The 23,799-nt window shown below is 34.0% G+C and overlaps 1 long non-coding RNA gene across 5 annotated transcripts in view; it reads right to left on the reverse strand.

The window, feature by feature from the left end:
• The window catches only part of LOC141381177 (uncharacterized), a 273,920-nt gene that overhangs the window by 141,431 nt on the left and 108,690 nt on the right, over window positions 1–23,799 (reverse strand). Inside the window, exons 3-4 of one of the 5 annotated variants that reach the window (XR_012400922.1) lie at window positions 14,661–14,770; window positions 14,035–14,576 (exon numbers count right to left, since the gene is read on the reverse strand). The exons of the other annotated variants lie outside the window; for them this stretch is intronic. This is a non-coding gene — a long non-coding RNA (uncharacterized lncRNA). Of the gene's footprint in view, window positions 1–14,034; window positions 14,577–14,660; window positions 14,771–23,799 lie in introns of those variants that run through there. 5 annotated transcript variants of the gene reach the window in all.

Consider the following 23,799-nt stretch of genomic DNA (forward strand, 5'->3'; position numbering starts at 1 on the left):
GTAGGTATTTTTAAAATACAGGTAACAAAGGAAACACACATACACGCACGCACGCAAGCTCGCTCGCACGCACGCACACACGCACGCACGCACGCACACACACACACACACTAAATGGTTGTTATAATATGAATAAGCTAGTGTAAATGTAAGAACATAGTAGTTGAGGTCGCTTAATAAAAAATGGGATTCTGAAAACCAACCAACCAACCAACGAAGAAAGCAATCAAACAAGCAACAAATCAAGTAACCAACCAACCAAGCAATAAACCAACCAAGCAAGGAAGCAAGCAAGCAAGCAAGCAAGCCAGCACCAACCAACCAAGTCAACAAACCGAGCAATCAACCAAGCAAACAACCAACCAAGCTAACTAACTAACTAACATCAATGACATTGTGCTTTTTGAAAGCTGACTCTGGTGTGTTTAAAATAAAGCTCACAAAAAAGGGCAAACAGAGCTTGAGGGTTTAATAAAACACAGCAGTGAGGTCCAGTTTTGTACAGCGGGTCAGTGCTGACAGCCCTTAAGCATTTGGTGGTTTTGCAATATGTCTGCTGAATACATTCTGTTTAACTGTGTCTGTTTTTAAACGTTTTGCTCATAAAACATCCCACAGCCTCGGATTATGCTTGCTAGTGAATTTTTAGATCCAAGTAAAGTCTAACGTCACTTTAACATGTAACATTCCCTCTGATTTCAGGCTCTGTTAATGGTTAAAGCTCAGTTCTGGACTCAAGGTGCAGGACCCTGGGGACTCCTGTCAACAACATTGTATGCAATACTAGTGCTGGAATAAAATAAAATAAAATAAAATAAAATAAAATAAAATAAAAAGCGACACAATTGCTCAGTGGTTAGAACTGTCGCCACACAGCAAGAGGGTCACTGGTTCGAGTTTGCATTCTTTCCGTGTTGGCATGAGTTTCCTCTAGGTGCTCCGATTTCTCCCACAGTCCAAAGACATGCAGTATAGGTAAATTGAGTAAACTAAATTGGTTGTAAAGTATGAGTGTGAAAGAGTGTGTATGGGTGTTTCCCAGTACTGGGTTGCAGATGGAAGGGCATCCATTGAGTAAAACATATGCTTGATAAGTTGGCAGTTCAAGAAAATACAATAAAAGAAAAAATATGCAATAAACTTAAAGAAAAATAATAAAACAAAAGAAAAAAGAAAAAACAGAAAAGAAAAAATTATTAAATATAATTAAATTAACAAAAATAAATTTAAGCGAAAATAATATAAAAAATAAAATAAATTTAATTAAAATAAAACCTTGGTAGACTTAAGATATTCTCCCAATTGCAAGTAACTTATAAAAATATTAACCCAACAGCAAGTAACATACTATTGTTTTTAAAAATTGAATGATAAATTCTGTGAATTATTACAATAACATAGTTGACATAAAAAAATTACTATTGCTGTAACCTAAACATTTTGTACTAAAGAAGAACAAAAAAGTCTTAATGCCTTCCTGGTAAAGTCTAGATAGGATTCAGCTTCAGATACGCACATCAATAAAGGATTTTATTGAGAGAGTAGTTGTGTTTATGTGCTTTGCGTACAGTAGGTTCGCTCTGCGCCATGTCTGGTACTACTAGATCCTTTCTGAGGTGCACCCAGTTCTGTGAGTTCATCAACTCTTTCAGAAATTATACCTGTATGATGGAAGCTTTCAGCGGTATTTCTGAGTAAGCCGAGCTCAGTTTGATAGACTGTTATCTGGTGTCGACAAGAGGATTTCCCCTCGGGAAGTCAACAACAGGCACTACATCATAATCATTCCCCTAAAAGAACAAGTTCATGATTGGTTAACACGGCGTGATTGTCCGATGATGTTCAGATTGTCCAACTTAAGCGATTTACTTGAAACGCTCAACTTGCGCCGCCTCATTTGTGCAAATCGTGCCGCAGGATGTCTATTCGTATCTTTGCATTGACTTAAAAGGTAAATCACTCAAGTTTATAATACAAGTTAACATTTTCATGGCGAAATGTCTCTACACACAAACATTTGCTGTTAGTTCAAACTACTACTATAAAAGAAGCTGAAACAACACAATTCTTGAGTTTTTATTTATCTTAATTGTTTAATGTTCAATCTACTTAAATTTGTAAAAACAAATAAGTCAACTTAATTCCTTCATGTTTGAGCCAGGCATTTTTTACGGTGTAAATATAAAAACATAATTTTTAAAGATTTAAAACTTGATATAATATGTGTTAATATTCAATATTATTTCATCAAGTTTTTAGTTTCTAAAATAAATAACAAAAGGTTTATATTGAAGATGCAAAATGTACCTGCATTTTTAGGATCACCCATATAAACAAATAAAAAAAGACATAATTTATTGTTAGTGTTGTTAAAGACAACTTCATTTCTAGTCGACAGACAAAAAGAGAGAGCACTGCAGCCAAGGAACACCGTGTACGCGACAAAATAATAGGAGAGACCTGCCTCAGTTCAGACATACTGCAACAAGAAAACAAGGAAAAACCTGCCACCCAGAAGGCATCCACTGACAGGCTCACAAAGAGCAAAAAGCGTAGATGTGGCAAGTCTAATTGGCCAGAGAACAGTGCTGTTCTGTCTACTGTAATCTTGCACAGAGAGCGGAGACTCTCATTAGAAGCAAACTGTAAGGTCTGCTCTTCTGTAGTGCTGAGGTGGAGGCTCTGACCACAGGCAAGTCTCCCCAACAAACATCAAGACAACACCAGACTGAGAGAACAAAGCAAGGGGATTAGATACACATAAAAATAAAAGTTTTGCCCAAACTAATTAGCGGGAGACTCCTTGGGAAAAAAGCAACAAGAAATTACAGACATTAAATATCACTTACATAATTTAAAACATGTAAATACAAAATAACAAAAGTACTTTTACTATAAGCACATATCTCACATTCATTATAACAACAACAACAACAACAATAAAAATAATTCCTTTCATTTATATAGTGCTTTTCTGGACACCAAAAGTGCTTTCCACATTGGGGGGAATCTCCAAATCCACCACCAGTGTGCAGCATCCACCTGGATGAGATGACGGCAGCCATATTGTGCCAGATTGGTGGAGAGGAGACCAAACATGATATGGGGATGGTTAGGAGGCCATGATAGACAAAGGCCAGTGGGCAAATTTGACCAGGATGCTGGGGTTAAACCCCTACTCTTGTTTTTGAAGGACATCTTGGGATTTTTAATGACCACAGAGAGTCAGGACCTCAGTTTAACGTCTCATTCAAAAGACGGCGCCCACTGAGAAGTATAGAGTTCCCTACACTATAGTGGGGTCACACACCACAGGTTGAGTGCCCCCTGCTGGTCTCACTAACATCACTTTCGGCAACAACCTAGCTTTCCCATGTGGTCTCCCATCCAGGCGCAGCTTCAGTGGGCGACAATGTGAGAGTTGCAGAGAGCTAGCTGCTACTCAGACAACACAATGTATAGTAAAATATGCAGTTTCACAGAAGAATTGTGCATTCAAACATTAAGAATTAATGTTTGTAACATACTTTAGATACAAAACATAAATCCACAGCCACATCTTTAAAGACCAATCATAACACTTGCACATAGACGTGACGTGTAAATATAGAACAAAAAAATGTGTTCATTGTAGTTTTGTAAATCTAGAAAAACAACTTCAAGTGAGACACTAATGTTTTTGCAATTGTTTTTAATAAAATGTTAATGTAAACAGGGCTAGTGATTTACAGTAAGACACAATTCTGACAGACAACTACTTTGCCAAAACAATCTCTGTTTGCACCGATCTACATAAACTACTTAAAAAGTCACATTAGGTTATTTAGACCAGTAGATGGCGATGCCATGTTGTAAAGCACGCGTCTTAAACTGTCGGCTTGCCCTCCTCCTTCCGGCCCGCAATTGACGTCAAAAATATAACGAGATTCGACCTGCCAAAACATGTTTTTGAACCACTACCATTGTTGTCCAGTTGCATCTAGCCACTTGTAGTTTTGACCGTCACCTAGTCGACATTGATAGTAATGCATTTAGATTAGTTTTACTTTCATTTTCTCTCAGTGTACGATCGAGTAACACAAATGCATTTTATATTGATGTCTGTAAGTGCTATGTTTTTTTCTAAAGCTCTATTTTTGTAAATAATCAAGGGTTGTTAGATTATCATCAGTTTTATTCCACTTGTATTTTGTTGTACAAACACTTCTTCATGGTTTATACATTATGCTGGTAGTGTCGCAAATATGATCATTTTGCTAATGTTCAATTCAAATGGTCTGATTAAATGTATTTTCCTCATATTCTTTGCATAAAAAAATATGTACATTAGTAAAATTGTACTGCTAGTTGAATTTAACTTGTTAAAGAAAATGTGAATATGTACATACTTTCCCCCTCTCTGTTGTAGTTTTACAAAAAAAGAAAGATATTGAGAAGAACGATTGCCAGTAAAGTCCCTTAAGTTACCCAAACTGCTTTCTGCTGTTCCTATGCCATTGGGAAAATACAATTGGTTGGGACAGAATAATAATTACTATGCCTATTATTTGTAGTATTTGCTTAGCAATTTAAACTCCCCCGTCAATGTGTACAACAAGAAACAAAAAGCTAGAGTTATGACTGCATATAGTCTGTGGAAGAGTGACTGAATGTGTCTGAGGCTCGGCCATTCACACAACAGCCACAGATAAATTTCAGCAGCTGATGTGAGACATGATAAACGTGCTGATTTGCATTATCACTGGTGACAGGTAATGCTTCCAATATAAACATCAAGTGTGTTGCCATAAGATCAATAACTGTATGTCAGGTTTACACTTTTATCTTGTGCTTGAATGTTAAAACGGCCCTCCTATGAATTGTCAGTCACTGAAATGGCCCCTCGCCCACTTGAGTTTAAGACCCCTGTTGTGAAGAAATCCATACAGTTCTAAAGTTCGCCATAGTGATTTTCAACTACTTAAACATTCATATAGACTCAATACATAATGCATATATGTGTGTGATGTTATAGTTTTCACAACTTCACACTTCTGTTGTTTACATTAAGACGATAACCAGTGTTGAGGGTAACGCATTACAAGTAACGCAAGTTACAGAATAATATTATTGTTATAACAAGGTAACAAGTAAAGAAACACATTACCTAAAAAATAAGTAATAATATTTGAGTTACTTTTTAGTTTAATTAAATAACTTTTACAAAATAAATGGCTGAAGTACAATTAATGTAGTCACAGTGAATCATGCACTCAGTGAGAGAACTTGGCCCCCGTGGACACAGACAGAAACAAAGATGGCAGGTCGAAGCCTTAGATTTCTGGAATGGAAGCATTCTCAATATTTTCTATGCACTGAAGAAAAAAAAAGGTAAATGAAGTTGTAGGTTATACAGTGTGCTGTTAATTGCAGAGATCCTCTATTAAAAGAAGAAGAAGAAAAAAAAAACTCTGAAAGTTAAGAAAAAGTAAGAAAAAGTAAGAAAAAGTAATGCAAAAGTAACTCAAAAGGAACGTAGCGCATTACTTACCATAAAAAGTAACAAAGTAATACAACTGATTACTTTTTTGGGGAGTAATTTTAAATGTAAATCTCTTCAACACCAATGATAACTGCATAGTTTTCACTGGAACTCATTTTCTGTTCTCCCAAATGGTGTTGCTTTGTAAATGAATGACCAAAAACTTTAGTTTTTAGTTGAAAATGGTATCATATACACTAAATATAGCCTAAGACATACAGAATATATAATAACAGCTGAAATAAATGTGTAAATAATTGTCCTGTTTAAATCAAATGTGAAAAGATGTTAAAAAAAAACAGAGCTTTACTCTCTAACATACTGATTTATTTCTTTAATCACAAACTTAAAGGGTTGGTTCACTCAAAAATGTAAAAAGTTATTAATTATTCGTCCTTATGTCATTCCAAACCCCTGAAACCTTGACTTGAAGAGCCTCCACAAAACAGATCAAATACTTCAAGTTGATCAGTGAGAATATTATAAAGCTACAAATAATATAAAGTTTATAAAGTTTGGCAAATATTTACTACACATGATAGAGCTGGGATCATTGTGGTTTTACTTTTGGGTGACCTGTCTCTTGTGTCCTGCTGAAAAAACAGCTTAAACCAGACTAAGCTTACTAGCTGGTCGTTAGCTGGTCTGGTTTTAGAGGGGTTTCAGCCATTTCCAGGCTAGTCTTAGCTGCTCTGGCTGGGAGATTACCAGCTAAAACCAACTTGACCAACCAAGCCAGACTGGGAGACCAGTCAGAACAATCTATGTCCATGCTTAAACCAGGCTGGTCAAGCTGGTTTTGGCTGGTTTTAGCTGGTCATTCATTTCCCAGTCTGACCAGCTACAAACAAATTGGAAATAGCTGAAACCAGCCTGAAAATGGCCCAAACTCCTCTAAAACAAGTCAGCCAACGTAGGTTGCTTTCCAAACAAGAGCACTTGGCTTAACAATGTATAAAAGGTAACTGCACAGTACAATTACACTAATTTAAATACAAACAATTTTTAGGATGTTTTATTTGTTTCTCCTACCCCTAGATTTTCTGAAGTAAATGTTTTGCTTCCGAGTGACGCCAAACAATGTAATCATCATAGTTTGTTGTTTCGTTGAGTCTGTGCTCTACTTTCAAGTCTCCTTATTGGCAACAGTTTTCAGTGCTGGGTTTCAAAGCTTACTTCCTGTAAACAGCTGTCCAACCCAATTCCATAAGAAAATCATCAGATATGTAGTAAATATTTATGATGTGCTGCCCTACCGTTGACCTCAAGATACACAAGAAAGAAGATCAACGGTAAATGAATTTACAAAAGAGCAGATCATCATTTCATTTGTCCAATCAAAGAGTTTGCATTGACTGCTTCTAGTTCGAAGTGGCTTGTGTAATTGCAGAGCCTAATAGACTATTGGAGGCTGTTTCTCATAATGTCAGTTCCCTCAATAGTTTTTAAATGGATCAAGGGATATGATCTCTTCTTCAAGGAAAATAATGGCTCCCTTATTGCCTAACTATATTTTCGCCAAAGAAACAACAAACTTTGAAGGTACGTCTTAATATAAACCTTCAGAGGATGGAAATTTCCCGATTCATCATGCGAAGTTGTGCTCTGATGATTAAGAATTGAGAGCCCATGTTTCTGAAATCGCTCTAATTAGGACTTTAAAGGCAAAAAAAAAAAATAAATAAAATAAAAAAATCCAACACCTGTACTTCCTATGAAAGGTGTTGTACACAGTGGAAATCAACACTGCAGTCGCCACAGGCTAAAATAAAACTCTGTGCAGATGCTGCATATACTGTGTATCTGGAGGTCACAGTCACCTCACAGGAAACAACTTACTGTAGCACTGACAGATATATTGTAATTTATGTACATTTATGCAAACAATTTGATGATTACATTTTACACTAATTTAAAGGACACCCATCCCAGGACTCTTACCAAATTATGCATATTTCCTGTTCATTATTATAACTTCAAATTCTGTCTTTAGGATCCTAAAGCATATATCACATAGAAAAAAGTGATCAGATTAGAAGTTTAATATTTCACAACAATAACAATATTAAAACCATTCTGTGCATATAGATGGGAGCCTGACTCTTGCACTGTATACTGCACAAATAAAAAAAGACTGACTTTCTGTCTCACAATTCTGAATTATAAATGTTATAGTTATTTCTTGTGGTTCTATATTTTTTCTCAGAATTATACAAACTTTTTTTAAAGATGCTCAATACTGATATGACACAAAAACAATGCATATCACAAAAGGGTTGAAGCATTTAACCTGAAAAGATGCATTTTAATTATATGCAAATGTGTTAAAAAGAACCACCATATTTTCTAGACCAAATAAGAAAACGCAACAACAAATCAGCAGTGTTTAAGAACGCGCTCAGAGACACTTAAATGTTAGCATAAAATTGACATTTTTAAAATAAATTTCAGTACTGAAATTCAGTATCGTGACAGGTCTAATAAAAGAATCAGTTCATTAACTTCAGTTTGATAAATGGCATCTAAACTGTGTGTTTGGGAAACATAACGTTAGCTAACAAGTGCCATTTTCCTTAACTTAGCTGAAAATGTGGTATCTATTTTCACTATCCATTTAGAATGGACCTTTGGGTCATCGAAAGGTGGTGAAATGATAAATTTGTGTCACTTTCTCTTCGCTAATAATATATACAGCTAGGTTTTTTCAGAACGCAGCCTTAAATATGCTTTTAAAATGGCAGCCGCGTGAAATCAGTCTATTGGTTAAATGGCGGCAGCTTGAAGAAGAAAGCATGATAATGTCTGCGGTCTGGAGTTAAGTTGATAACGACAACATTACCATAGCAAACTGTGAGATAAGTTAACTTGGGATTGCCTGCTGAGTATTTTAAGTTGAGGTGCTATTTCTTTTTATATTCTATTTTTTTATATTTACTGTTGCACATAAGTCCAAAAGTAAAGCATTTATGTTATTTATTTTTTACTTTAGTTGTTTATTACTTATTGTTTAAGCTACCTTACAGTGCTCGGTTTGTAAACAGAGTTGTTGAATGTTAAAATAAAGTGATTTAAATCACTTTTGCTCTTTTTTATTCTTTTTTTATGTACTATAGAAGCATCGGATTGGGTTTTGTTATCGGCAGATACTCAAAAACAAATGACTCAAACTCAAGGGCAAAAGCCATCTGTGCATCTATGAATCTATGGAAGCCTGTTTATGAAACTTTTTAAAACATTTTACAAAATAAGAGAGATCATACATGTTACGCATGTTATTTTTTTATTTAGTACTGTTCCTGTTCTTCAGAAATATCCTCAATCCCCTCAAAATGCTTAATGCCTTGTGTTTCCTTCTGGAGCATCAGTGATGGTTTAAACCTTTTTTTAAAAACAGTTGTGCTTAAGTCCCTCAATCATACACTGTGCAAATAGATGGATCTTTCAATCATACAGTCACTGCTGGAAAAGTTCAAATATGCAGAAGATGCTGAAGACTTAAAAATAGGCAGGAGATGGAGGATTTTTAGGAACAGCAGTCAGATATACTTTTTAGAACAAACAAGAGACTCGTAAACAACCTTTACAAAGCAGAAAAAGCACTCAAAGAATCCTCAGGCAACCACACATAGTATTAAAAATCAAATGTATGTACTTTTGGGTTATTTTAAGAATTTCAGCTAAATCTATATGTAAACATCTTTTATGTAAAATATCTTACTTGAGACAGTGCTAAATAAAAAAAAAAACATTGCATTTTGTATGATTTCTCTTATTTCATTCAAATCATTTACATTTTATAAATTTTTTCAACAGGTATGTAAACTTTTGAGCACAACTGTATGTATGTATATATATATATATATATATATATATATATATATATATATATATATATATATATATATATATATGGTTTTTTTTTTCATAATTTGGATATTTTTCCCCGTTTAATTTTGAGCTTGATTATAAGAAAAAAAAAAATAAATAAAAAATTGCAAGATAATATTTTCCAATTCTGACTTTAAGGGTGCTTTCACATCTGTGGTTTGGTTCATTTGGTCCGGACCAAGGACAACCAATAATACATTGTAGCCTTTTTCTGCCGTTTTTGGGTCCTTTTCACACTGATTGCTTTGGTCCGAACCAGAACTAAAATGCAGTAATGTGACAAAATCCACATCACTCATTGGCCAGATGCTATTGAACGTATTTCCTAAACAGCTTTTATATTGGTCAGATTTAACGTGCGGAAAAATGCCAATGGAACTTCTGCAAGTAAACAAACCGGCAGACACAAAATGTTGCTTTTTACTATGCCGGGATGACTGCTCTGGCTGATTGTATCCCTGGTCATAGTATACTATATAGAATTTACACATCACTTTGGACACATTTAAAAAATGACAATGAAGCACCACTGAGGCTGTAAAACAATGCTTTATTGCTTTGCAAACGGCGAAGGCACATCGCAAGTCAATTCAGGAGGATCCGTGAATTCATTTATCTAAACTGCAACATGGTCATCCTCTGGAAATATTACCAATGATCCATCAGGTGATGTGTTTCCCTCTCTCTGTTTAAATTTGTTGGTAAAGTGCTGTCAACAAATATTTTTCCTCCACACCCCTTAAGATGACACTCAAGTGCGACTGCTACATTCACATCTGCCCCAATGAACCGCACCAAGAGAAAAAACGAACTCTAGTGCGATTCAACCAAACTAAGGCCGGTGTGAAAACACACTTAAACTCATAACTGCTTGCCTTGATCCACAGAAACTATTTAATTGAATGGATGCTCCAAAAAAAACACTGCATCAATGTGTAATGTAGAGAGAACATTTGACAAGACCAAATTAGATTTATTGCTCAGTTTGCTTGACTGTATAATGCTTTAAGGACTGGATTTACCAACAATGAACTGTCAATTTGTTGTCAGTTTTCGAACCTGACCCCAACACTAAAATGAAACATGACACACGCTTTTTTTTTATTTTTTTTTGCAATACAGTAACTTAATTATGACAACACTTTACTTCACGTAATGGCGACTGTGTGTCAAATAACCAGTTCGACTTGTTTTGGCCCCAGGGACCTTTAGCCTGTCTTTACCTTTGGCTGACCAGCCGGAGAGTTATTTTGAAGTGTCCTGCGGTCTATTCTGAAATCGCACACCTCACAGAGAGCACATCTCGCTCTTATTCTCTCGCTCAGCTCTTTCACACACCACATAAAGGAGTCGTCGGCCGTCTATAACTTAATGCACCAGATGGACCTTGATGGATTACAAAAAAACAAAGCATAAAGCTTGCCTGGTTGTCCAGATAAGTGCCTGACCTAATTATCACACACAAAGGCCTCCATCCAAGGCCACAGGAGCACTTAAACTTAAGCCAGGGAGAATTATTAAAATATGTACATAGAAATGTGCATTAGGGTTAGGATAGCACTGTATATGATATATAGCTACACACCAAATAGCAGTGGGATGTTTTGAAGTAGGCCTGATTCTGCTGTATAGAGTATTTCTCTTTTTTTCAGCAAAGCATATCTCAGCTATTGTACATCATTACTTAAAATCACTTCTTTGTTTTCAAACTGAACATACAACATAATATGTTGCAAATGACAGCAGAGGTCTGTAGACTTCTATGACCGTAAAGAGTTTGCAGATCCTTTTCAGAAGATGTATTAAGGATACATAGATACTTATGCAAACAAATTAATCATTTGTTAAAAAGACGAAATTTAAGGAAATACGAAACAAAACATAACATTAAAACATAAATCATAAAACAACCCTAAAATATTAATCTGCATAGTTTTGTAATCTAGTTCTTATTTTGGAAATTTATTAAGATGAAACAAAACAAAACAAACAAAAATGAAACAAAAATGAAACAAAAACGGTAAACCATGAATCACAAAACAATCCAAAAATCTAAATCTACATAGTTTTGCGATCTAGTTATTATTTTGGTGATTTATTAAAACGAAGAAAACAAAACAAATTAAATTAATTTATAATTAATTCATTAAAAGTAAACTATTAATCACAAAACAACCCAAAAATCTAAATCTGCACAGTTTTGTGATCTAGTTATAATTTTGGAGATTTATTTAAAAGATGAAACAAAATAAAATGAAACCAATCAAAACAAAACAAAACAGAAACTAAACAAAAATCAAACAAAACAAAATACTAAACCATAAATCACAAAACATAAAAAAAATCTGCATAGTTTTGCAAACTATTTATTATTTTAGAGATTAAAATGATGAAAAAAAAACAAAAAAAATTAAACAAATCAAAACTAAACTAAAACTAAACTAAAACTAAACAAAGCAAAACAGTAAACCATAAATCACAAAACAATAAAAAATTCTAAATCTACATAGTTTTGTGATCTAGTTATTATTTTAGAAATTAAAAAGATAAAGCAAAACAAATATTAAACAAAACAACAAATCATAAAGCAAAACAAAACGGTAAACCATAAACCACAAAACAACCAACAACAAATTCTACCAAGTTTTGGGATCTAATTATTATTTTGGATATTTATTAAAGAGAATACAGGTGCAAACGGAGGTCTAAAATGTTTTGAGCTTGTCTGCTTTCAACCACTTCCACGGGTAGTTGGAAACAAATTTGCCTGGATTGCTTTTAGATTGTAAACACACTTGGGGTTGAATGCATTCAAACAGCTTCGATGTGTTCAGTCCACAAACTCTCCTACTGACTGATCACATGATCGTTATGGGAAGTGCTGTGTGAATACATACTCAAAAGTAAATTGTTGTACCTAAATACTGACAGTCATAATAGATCAGGTAAGTTCAAGTTATTTTCATTGGCACAAGATTGCGGTGTACCTGCTTTTGATAAATTACAACAATTACAGCAGGCTTTGTTAAATCCGCTTATAGAAAATAAAAAAGCAGACTTTACATTGGGTGTGTACAATCCTGTTTTTCTAAAATAAAAACCCTAACAACACTACTGCTTATGGTGCATCCATCGATTCTGCCATGCATGTATGCGAGTAATTTTGCATTGATATGTCAACTCATTCTACAAACCCTAACATAAACATCCCTGCAAAAACATATGCTGGATTAGTTGGTGGTTCATTCAGCAGTGGCGACACCTGATTAATAAAGGGACTAAGCCAAAAAAGAAAATGAATAAATATTTCGCATGTGAAAAGGTGAGGCTCACCACACTGCTTTTATAGGACACTAGAAAAGAGCAGTGCGTTGCGCTTATTATGTTGCTAGGCAACCACTGTATAACCATCTTAGTGCTGGAGCGCATGACTTTGGGTGCTTTTTCCACACAAGAGTTGACTTTTTTCAACAAGAGGTGCTCAGAGCGATCCATTAAAAACACGAGGCGTAGCAGACAGAACGCGAGGCGCCCGGGGTGTATAAACAGCACACAAAAACACTCTCTGGCCATTAAAAACTATTTTAAAAAGCCACCAAAAAGCATGTCCAGTTTGATTAGAGCCTTACACTTCAAGCTGGTAAACAATGAATCCTAACCTTACCAAAGCTCCAGATGTAAGATTGGTGTAAAAGGGCACCATAATGGCCATCTCCTGCAGAAACAACTGTAATTTCATTAAAGCCGCTTTATCGTCTTCTCCATCTGCTCTCTCTTTCACCCGAAACAACACAGAGCTCAGGGCAAGGGGAAATGTCAAAGCTTTCATTCACCAGCTTATACACTGCGTGTGTGTGTCTGAAGAATCTTACGCCACTTTAGTCCTCCTAAACAGACAGTGGCTCTCTTCAATGAAACTGCCCAGCAAATTGTAAGGTCAGGAAAAATGGAGAGAAAGACACAAAGAACAAACAGAAAGAGAGAGTCTTTAGGAGGAAGTCCGACGTCATGAGTTTGTAGGTATTTGATGAGCCCACATGGGAATGAGAGAGAAAATAGAAATATGAGGTGCTAGTGTAGGGAGAGAGAGAGAGAGAGAAAAAAACATACAGTTAACAGACAGAGGACACATATACAAGCACACTCCTCCTTACTCCCTACGGCCCAGTGTAAATCTGACAGGGGTTTTTACAGCCCCCGGTCCTGTGGGTGATGTCGGCTCTTAGAAAGACTGATGATTTTGTGTAATATTCCTCTTAGAGCAGGACAGGGCTATTATGACCAGAGTTTCACACATAATCAATGCAGACAGGAGGATGTATAGAGCTGAGTGCAGCCAACAAACACACCAGTTTCTCTTCTTCTGCCGCTGTTCATCATGGAGACCTCTGAGCTGTTTTTAAAGGCATGAGTGAAAATGTCTTGTCATGAACTTACAGTGGTCAACACATGCAGTGTAAGCTCTGGATTCACAACCAGGCTCAGATTGATTTTGCAGACTTTTTTTTCTCAATGGGAAAGTTCTGCAAAAAAGATTTAAATATAAATGGAACAAAAAGCTTAACACTGTAGTTTTATCAGGAGCCAAGAGAACAATCAAATATTGCACAATGCTGTTATTTTTTATGTCTTTATCTTTCCTGGGATGTTTACGATATATTCACTACAACCCCAAATCCGAAAAATAGGACAATATGGAAAACGCAAATAAAAAAACAAAGAAGTGATTTATAAATTTTCTTTGACTTACTGTATATGTCATCGCAGACAATACAACAGGACATCATTTTTTTTTAAATAAACACATATCCCAATTTTGGTTCTTGCAACACATTTTAAACAGTTGGAACAGTAAAGCATTTACCACTTTGTAATGTTGCCTTTCCTTTTCACAACACTTTAAAGACATTAGGGACTAAAGAAACCAAATAATGAAGTGTTTCAGGAGTAATTATGTCCCACTCTTCATGCCTTAACGTGGGCTACAGTCTGGTATCTTCGTTGTCACCTTTTACACTTCAAAATTGTCACACATTCTCTATTGGAGACAGGTCGGGACTGCAGGCAGGTCAGTGAAGTACCTGTATCCTGTTTCTCTGCAGCCAGGACTTTGTAATGGTGCAGAATGTGGTTTTGCATTTTCTTGTTGAAATATACATGGGCGTGCCTGGAAAAGAAGGCAGCATGTTGTGTTTCAAAATCTCGATGTACTTTTCAGCATTAATGGTGCCATCACAGAAATACAAGTTACCTTTGCCAAGGGCACTGAGAGAATCCCATACCATGACAGACACTGGCTTTTGTACTTGTTGATGGTTCTAGATGATCCTTTTCTGTTTTTGATCCGGAGCACACAGCTTCCTTTTCTCAAAAAAAAACAAAAAAAAAAAAAACCCTGAAATATTGATTCATCCGACCACAGGACACGTTTTCACTGTGTTTCACTCAGATGCCTCTAAGCCCAGAGAAGTCAACTGCATTTCTGGACCCTGTTAAGACTTCCTTTCGGCACAGTTTTCTCTGGCATTTGTGGATGCAACTACTGTACGCATTGTGGTACTTGACAAAGGTTTGCTAAAGTAGTCCTGGGTGATATCTCTTATAGATGAATGACAATTCTTGACACAGAGTCACTTGAGGGATCAGAGATCATAGTTCAGCTTAGGCTTGAGCCCTTGTCCTTTACGCATTGAAATTCCTCCAGATTCCTTGAATCTTTAATTATGTTCTGCACTGTTGAAGGTGAAATATCCAAATGTCTTCCTATCTTTGTTTAAGGAAAATTGCTTTTAAACATTTCAATCATTTTCTCACATATTTGTTGGCAAATTGGCAATCCTCTGCCCATCTTTGTTCCCAAAGAACTAGACCTTTATTGGATGCTGCTTTTGTACAAAATCATGATTACAATCATCTGATGACATCACCTGTTTCAAATCACATCATTATTTAACTAATTTCCTGATTACAAGCACTAAGCTGCTCCTGTCTCAACTTTGGTGTTGTGGATCTGATTTGTGGTTGTATATTTACTATGAAATGTTTACTAAACTTATAATAAAAAATAAAAGTAGTAGTAAAGATATTGAGTAGTTTTACTCAGTAAGTACAGTATATGTCAAAAACAAAGTAAATAAAATACTACAACATTAAGTAGCATTTAAGCTTTAAAATTGTAAATAAAAAAGCAGAAATTAGTTTCCAAAATCGATTCAAACATTTTAAGTTCTAAAAAATAAATCGACATCAACATTTGTTAGTTACAAAATAATACTGGATGAAAAAAACAACCAGGAATGTTTTAGTAAACAAAACTTTGTTTTAATATAAAAATTGTGAGAGCCAGAATTTATGTTTAGCAAACACAATAATAAAGGCATTCAAATAATGCCAGCAGTAATTCATAGATAGATAGATAAATAGATAAATAAATAAATAAATAAATAAATAAATAAATATTATTTACTCTGGCCTTTTTATAACAATACCTTGTTATTATTAATATTATTATTATCATTATTATTATTATTACTATTATTATTATTAAATAATTTGTTGCATCCTGCAGTGTTACAGAAAATAAGTTAATGTTTATTTAAATTCTCTGTTGACTTCTGTGTGGGTCTAAAACCTTTCTAACACTTCTGAGTGAGCCATTTGTCCTGAAACAGCACTGAAATGATAAAGCCTCTACAGTTCTACACAGCCCTGTTTATGTCTACTGTGTGTGCTACAGAAACACCCTGCTTTGATCATCAGGCTAAACATTTTACCTTCAGCTGCTTTCCTCTAGTTAAGTTCCGGGCGTAAGTTGCTTGGTTGTGGTTTTTTGAAGGACTCATCTGGTTAGGATTACAGCGCATAGCCGAGGGGAACCAATCCCAGGTCCATTTTGATGCGAGTGTGAATGGTGCTTGACTTAAGCTGAAGATGACATGTGTAAAGAAGCCCACTCAACACATCTGCAAATCAGCAATGCCATCCCATAATTTACACACACAGACGATCTACACAACACCTGCCACCCTTGAGAAGATCAAGGCTTTCTTCATTGTTCAGAGAAGAAGACGGAGACTAAAAGAGCAGAGGTCAAAGACAGATGGCAGATGATGGTGTCACACCTGTTATTCACACACACACAATCACTGCAGAAAAACGCCACTTATCAATGACTTCAGTCATCAATAGACAGGTGCACCACTGAAATACAATGCTTTTTTAAAACTTTTGTCTTGTTTAGTTAAAATTACTAATTAAAATATTTAATTAATTACTTATTACTAATTAAATAATTAATTATAAATGATTGCACGTTTTAAAATCAAAAAGCATTTTCTGAACAGGTGAAACAATATTGTCTTATTTCAAGAAGTAAATTATCAAAATCAAGTGAGTTTTTCATTAAAACGAGCAAAATAATCTGCCAATGGCTAAGTAACCTAATCTTGATTTTAGTTTTAACAACAAGACTATGGCAATTAGGTGAAATAAACTAAATTTTTTACCCTTGTGTACTGTTCAAATTTTCTACCCTTTCATTATGTTAGTGGCTGTTTTGCCCCACTGACTTTCATTAAAATGACATTTTTGATTGCAAAGCCATGTCAGCATATAATCATACATTCTTGATTGCTGTTGGTTTTCCCTGTTGAGGAAGAGGTCAAATTTATAATTAAAAATAATAAATTCTCCATCCCCTTTGTGAATGAAAACATCCCCAACAGCACAAAAGGGTTAAAATTAAAGGAGCAGGAAAAACCCATAAATACGTAAAATGTTTAATAATGTGGTTCCTAGTTATTTAGTGAACCATTTTTGAAGCAACAGCATTCATACAGTTCTAGGGGTTGGGACTTTGTTTATTTACTTTTTGTTTATTTGTTTATTTAAATTTAGAAGTCTAGTGGGGAAAAATATGTTTTATGCACAAGTGCAATCATGGGGAACAAATTACCAAAATCGATCAAGGAAATAAAAGACTTAAGGGGGTTCAAAAAAGCGATCAAAAGATGGTAGTTTGATGAGAATAATTAGTTTTATGGTGGATGATGATGATGATGATGTTTTATTTGTAAATGTTATTGTTTTGTGAGTAGGAATGCAGCTGGAGGGGCATCTGCTGCGTAAATCATATGTTGGATAAGTTGGTGGTTCATTCCGTTGTGGTGACCGCTGATTAATAGAGGGACTGAGCCAAAAAGAAAATGAATGAATGAAGGAATAAATGTATTTGTAAAAAAATGTCTTCCTGTTTTGAAATGTGGAGGTACTGTTTGCTTTATGTTGTATTTTTGAAGCCATACATTGTGTTATTTAACAGCAATGACCACAATGGAAACAAGCTTAGGGCTTGATTGTGTTTTTATCCTCGACAGTTTTTTGTTTAAAAGGCTTGGGATACTTGTATTTTTGTAAAGCTTGTCTAAAATCTGTCAAATAAAAATGAAATTCAATTCAATTAAATGGGGTTTCATAATGACCCCATAAAATTACCCTTTTTCGGTTCCCCAAGAAACATTTACAGAAAAAAAGATCATTATAGCTTTCATAGCTGCGTTTAAAAGCAGACACTTCAAGCTTTCTAGAAATGCATGTCTCACCTCTCTGCGTTTTGTTATCGCGGAGTGTCAGCGCATTTTACTGACCTGTTTCTAAAAGCAGTTCACAGAGAGAGAAAAGACAATGCCTACACTGTTTGTTTTCCTTATTTTGCAAAAGTACAAGTTTGTTGTTGTTGTGAGTGTACACAGCAAAAAGTAGACACGTAACAGATTCAACTGATGTATTGATCTTATCTGTACGATCAAAACTAAAAGTGTAATTTAAGTTCATTTCAGCAGTTTGACGACACCACAGGTCAAAACATGTATACGCGGTCTTCGACCCCAGAGGGTTAATAAGCATTTTAGTAATATAAGGATTCAGTTGGTGCTGTGAAGAACCTTTTGTGGAATAAAAGGTTCCGTGGATGATAAAGGTTCTTCATTTAACAACTGATGCCAATAAATAAACTTTGTATTTAAAAGTGTATTCTAAACCACACAGTACACTGTAAAAAATGCACAATCCCTCAGTGCCTTCCCAATGCAAATCAATTAAGTTAACTTGATGTTTATTTTTACAATTTTTAAGTTGATTGAACATAAAACAATTCAGCTGACCCATAAAAAACCCTTAAGAATTGTGTTGTTACTGATCATAGTCTCATCATAGTTTTGTGTAAATATATATGGGACAAAACACCATTAGCTTTGATTACAGAACACATCTTGAGTGCATAATTGCTTTTAGAAAAAAAAAGTGTAATTAAATGTTTTTTTTGTTGTTTTTTTTTAATTCAAGCATTGTTTTTATCAAGTGCCTTGCTTTTGTAACTAGAATGGCTTACCTGTTGAATGAAAACCCGTTCAGATACTAATGGTGTTGCATGGAATTTGACAACATTTGGACGTCATCGCTCCACTAATGCTGAATGAACAGGTGCCATTCTTATTAGTGGACAGAGAGTCAAGGGCTCAATTACATGTTAATCGGGCAGCTGCTACTTTTAAGGCTTTGGAATTTGTTTTTATTTTCTTAATGCATTTTTAAAATTCTTAGTTAAAAAAAACAACAAAAAAAAACATTGAAGATTCATTAAATTATAAAAACGATCACAAGTAAATGCATTTGAATATAAAAATGTTTTTTTTGAGATTCTACTGACTATAAATAATACTATATTTAAAAACTACTAAGATAACTAAATAACTGATTCTCAAAGTATGAATAGACTGTTAGCAGAATTAGACTATGTACATTATAAAAAAAATCCTAAATTCTACACATATCCTCTATGTAGTGTCAACACAAATCAAATAAGTTAACTTAATCATTTTTACAAATTTAGGTGGATTAAACATAAAACTAAAATGTTAGAATTGTAAATATTTTATAATAAATGATAAATAAATATAAAAATTAGAATAAATTATAAAAAAAAAATATTCAAATTAGACCTGCACAATGGCGACGCAGTGGTGCATTAGGTAGTGCTGTCGCCTCACAGCAAGAACGTCACTGGTTCGAGCTTCGGCTGGGTCAGTTGGCGTTTCTGTGTGGAGTTTGCATGTTCTCCCTGCATTCGCGTGGGTTTCCTCCGGGTGCTCCGGTTTCGCCCACAGTCCAAAGACATGCGGTACAGGTGAATTGGGTAAGATAAATGATCCGTAGTGAATGGGTGTGAATGATTGTGTATGGATGTTTCCCAGAGATGGGTTGCAGCTTAAAACATATGCTGGATAAGTTGGCGGTTCATTCTGCTGTTGCTACCCCAGATTAATAAAGGGACTACGCTGAAAAGAAAATGGATGAATGAATGACACTAGGAAATTCTGTTATTCTGCAATATATGTTGTGATGTAAATACAATTTCTCCAGATGACTTGAATATCTTTATTTGGAAGAATTGATCATTTTAAAATCTACAAGCATAGATAAATACAGTACAGGCAAAAAATACAATTGAAATAAACAGTAATTTATCGTTTTCCAAGTCTTTTACAGCATTAGTACAGTTATTGAATATTAAAAATAAATATAATTCAATAAAGGTAATCGTTACTAACATTACAAAATGTACAGTTACTTATGCCTGAATATTTTTAAATCATCAGACAGCCACAAGCCTTAAAACCACATGCAATTGATCAATTATAAGAGTATGAACATTGCATATCCTGTGAAGTGACTTTTGCGAATGTTTACACTGCGATATCAATGCTGAAGCGATATATTGTGCAGGCCTAAAATACAAATAATTATTAATGCATAACATCACATCTTATAATAAGTCTAACAGAACCACTATACGAGACATTCTACCTTTTCACTTATAAAAAATGTGACAGGGCCTGGCTTAAGCTTGTCATCCACAAAACAATCATACAAAAACAATCATGTAATCATACAATTCAATGATAGAATGCATCCTTTATCACTGTCAGCTTCTCCTCCATCAATTGATGTCATTCACCGTAAAAGAGTATTGCAAGTATTTTATATTAAATTGAATGCAAATGTGACCGGACTGATAGAAATATGGGGACAATTGTACATTTGTATGTATTGTATATGTGCAGTATTTACTTGTAGAATATATTTATAATTTCATGTTTTTAAATCAACTGACGTAAATGATAACAACTTCAACTTGCAACTTCTGAAGTTTTTTTTCCCTTAAATAACAGTTTTTAGCATAACAAAAAGCTGTAGGTTCAATTAGGCTGAAGAAAAGGACAATAACAGGGTTTGTACATTTTTAAAGTGTTTTTAATAAATAAATACAAATCTGAGAATGAAATGAATGAAGTATTCCTTTACAGATAAACTCGACAATCAGTCCATTTTAGACATTTTGGGATGAAATACTTTTTATTCACTGTATTTATTTATTTTGAGTTGAGTCAAATGAACTATGAAAGTAAGTTCAACTTGCATCAGGTAACCTTAAAACGGCTCACTTAAAAAGGTTATACTGAAATGTGTATAGATAAAAAAATAAAGGTAAAACTTGATTAACAAGTTTAGATTACAAAAAAAATATGATCAAAAAGGCATGACAGCATGTCTTTCTTTCGTTTTACCATATTTTATGTTTTCATTTCAGGGACAGATAATGTTTGTTTCTGGTAGAATGTCCCATAACCATCCGTAAAGGCATTTACACTTCAAAAACAACTGCAATCTATTTACTTATCAGTGATGTTTGACAAAGGATTCCTGGCCTAAAGCATGTCATGATTGGCAAGCATTACATTCAAACAGACGACATAAAAAGCTTGGTTTCCGCATTGTTCCACGTGAAACTGTGGCAGCTGCTTTTAAAGCAAACCATTGTGTCTCATAAAAATGATCTCCTCCTCTTTCCATCAACCCCAAACACTGGCTGCGCTGTAAATGTTTACAGCTCTCTGGAACGCCATGTCCGACCAGGAATCTTAAATAACTCATTAGGGAACGTTTAATGTAACCTGCGAGGTGTGTTTAGTCTACAATTGTGGCATTAAGGGTTTTTTTTATCAGTGGGCCAACAGGTGCATCTTTTCATCACAACACTGAAACTTCAAATGAAATAAAAGCAAGATATTCATGTGTTTTGATCTCTTGAACTCAGACTGTAAATCAGGAATATAATTAACTACAATGCCCATGAGGCCAAGGGGTCATTATATTGGAGTGCATCTGAGGTCTGCCCTGCTTTATTCATTCAATTTATAACAATAAAAGAGAGGCGTCATTAATCAGCAAACTCCTTGATGAAATATGGGTGTGCATGTTAGGAGGTGTTTCACAAATGTTCTTGCATTTTTACAGTATATACTGTATCACATTAGTATTCAGATTGGCTCTGGATTTTCAGTGGATTTTATACACATGTGCAGTATATATATATAATACCTCCTTAAAGATTAGCCCAATCTGTATTTTTTCCCCCAATTTCTGCTTAATGGAGATAAGTTTTTTTCAACACATTTCCAATCATAATAGTTTTAATGACTCGTTTGTAATAACTGATTTATTTTATTTTTGCCATGATGACAGTGCATAATATTGTACTAGATATTTTTCACGACACTTCTATACAGCTTAAAGTGACATTTAAAGGCTTAACTAGGTTAATTAGGTTAACTAGGCAGGTTAGGATAATTAGGCAAGTTATTGTATAATGATGGTTTGTTCTGTAGACTATTGAAAAAATATATAGGGTAAAAGGGCTATAAATTTTGACTTTAAAAAGGGTTTTTTAAAAAAATTAAAACTGCCTGTATTTTTGCAGAGATAAAACAAATAAGATTTTATTAAGAAAACTGTATAGGTGATACCGTGAAAAATTCTGTTAAACATCATTTGAGAAATATATAAAGAAATAATATTTTAAAAAGAAGAAATATAATTCTAGTGGTCCTCTGACTTAATATATACAGTTTACAGGGAAGACAGAATTATTAGGACATTAACATTTTTTTTCAGACATATCTTCCTAAGTGATGTTTAACATAGCAAGGGATATTTGCAGCTACACTTAAAACATACCTTTGCTATTGTTTAAACCACTTATTTAAAATGAGCTGAATCAGCACAATTCTAGTTTAGTATATTGAAAAATAACTAATAAAATAATATGTACTGTACTGTCATAATGGTAAAGACAAACTAGTTATTATAAATCAGTTTTTAAAACTTATTTGTTTAAAAATGTGTTGAAAACCCCTCTAATAAACAGCACTTTGTGAAAATTGTGAAAAGTCTTCATCTGTATTTTTTAATTGTAAAAATGCATGTTTCCTTTAGGATTAAGTTTCAGTTATTAGCAGAATATATATAAAATATTGTTTTTTTAAGAAAAATAATAATAATAATTAAAAAAAAAAAAAAAAAAAAAAAAAAAAAATATATATATATATATATATATATATATATATATATATATATATATATATAAAGGAAATGGGTGTGTCATGTATAATTTGTAATAAACTTTTATTATTATTAATAGTTTTATTAAAATGAGTTATTAGTGTGTTTTAACATTATATTAATTACCATTACCACAGGTCCTAAATAATAATAATATAGTGCTAGTGCTAAACCCATAATAATGCTAAGTGACTAGGCATGGGCTGGTATAAGATGATAATCTTGGATAAAAATGTCATGGTTTCACGGTATTGTGATCACTAATTATTAAAATGTATTCTTTTAAAATGTCTGGGTAAAAAACAAAAACTTTTATTCTCCTTTAAACTTAATATATTTTATTTAGAGGAACTTTTAAAATAGTTTGGAGCAGTAAACATGTCAGACTAAATAATTCAAATGAATCATTGACTTCTGCTGTCTTCGCTAGTATCAAAAACACAGATTTTATTAAAATTGAAAACGGCATCTTGGAAATCTTTTCTGCTGGAGATACTGTTGTCCTAAAAAAACTTAAAAGAAAACATAAAACATACTGTAGAAACGCTATAGCAGAAAATGTTGGCGATTTTAAAACCTTGACTGCAGTATACCTTGAAAACGGTTATTGTCCCATGCTTATAAGTGACTAATACATATGATCATTCAAATGTGTAGTAAAAATGACTTTGTCATGCGATCTGTATTTTAAAAAAAATCCTTTCAAATTGTGCATTCTATCATTTCTGTGAAAAAGGGAAAAAAAGTGATGACATCATCCATGAATATATTTTTCTAGAATTAAAATGTTCTTCCTCCTATTACATCCTTCCCTTCCTCGTTGAGCAGCAAATCATCATTCATGTCTGTGACCTAAATTAAAGTCTATTGGCTAATATTAATGTCTTTTCAATGGGAAATTCAAATAGCATAATATTTACAGTGTTGGGAAA

This window comes from Danio rerio, chromosome 3 (assembly GCF_049306965.1).
Source record: "Danio rerio strain Tuebingen ecotype United States chromosome 3, GRCz12tu, whole genome shotgun sequence".
In the NCBI taxonomy this organism is placed as follows: domain Eukaryota; kingdom Metazoa; phylum Chordata; class Actinopteri; order Cypriniformes; family Danionidae; genus Danio; species Danio rerio.